Source organism: Rhincodon typus, chromosome 48, assembly GCF_021869965.1.
Source record: "Rhincodon typus isolate 14 chromosome 48, sRhiTyp1.1, whole genome shotgun sequence".
NCBI classification, from domain to species: Eukaryota; Metazoa; Chordata; class Chondrichthyes; order Orectolobiformes; family Rhincodontidae; genus Rhincodon; species Rhincodon typus.
Genome location: NC_063379.1, coordinates 5,771,416 through 5,771,929, shown reverse-complemented (window position 1 = coordinate 5,771,929; position 514 = coordinate 5,771,416). Strand labels below are relative to the sequence as shown.

At 51.2% G+C, this 514-nt stretch overlaps 1 long non-coding RNA gene across 1 annotated transcript in view; it reads left to right on the top strand.

The window, feature by feature from the left end:
- Positions 1–4: 4 nt before the first annotated feature.
- The window catches only part of LOC125487973, a 10,955-nt gene continuing 10,445 nt past the window's right edge, over positions 5–514 (top strand). The window contains exon 1 of the long non-coding RNA XR_007266179.1: positions 5–34. This is a non-coding gene — a long non-coding RNA (uncharacterized LOC125487973). The remainder of the gene's footprint in view (positions 35–514) is intronic.

Genomic DNA, 514 nt, shown 5'->3' with positions numbered 1-514 from the left:
CCCCCCCCCCCCCCCCCAGTGAGTCATCTAGCCGGTAAGCGGGGCCGGGCCGGGCGACCGTTACCGATTTTATTCTATATTTTACCCTCCCCCCCCACTCAGCCCCGAGGGTTTTTATTTAAAGTGGACGGTATTCTTAATGAATATATTCTGACTCTCCTGGATTAACCGGTCACTGTCGATATGGTCATTTCTACCGTCTCTCAGACATTTTTCAATCCCCTTTCCCAGCCCTGGAAATGTAATAGCAGCCGGTCCCCCACCCTTATTATTTCTCCCTCACACTGTCCAACACAAGGGGAATAATTATTGCCTGTTGTCTCCAGTTCTCCGATCCGGGAACTTCACTGTTCCACAGGTTAGTGCCCACTACGAGCCGCGACTGGGAACTGCAACCAACCCGCAGAAATGCTCAGAGTCTGTCAGGGTTCATGAAGCAGCTCATGTGAGCAAACAGATTCTGTCTGTACTCCCCACGCTCAGATTGGGGCACTTTTACATTGAGAAAGCAAAC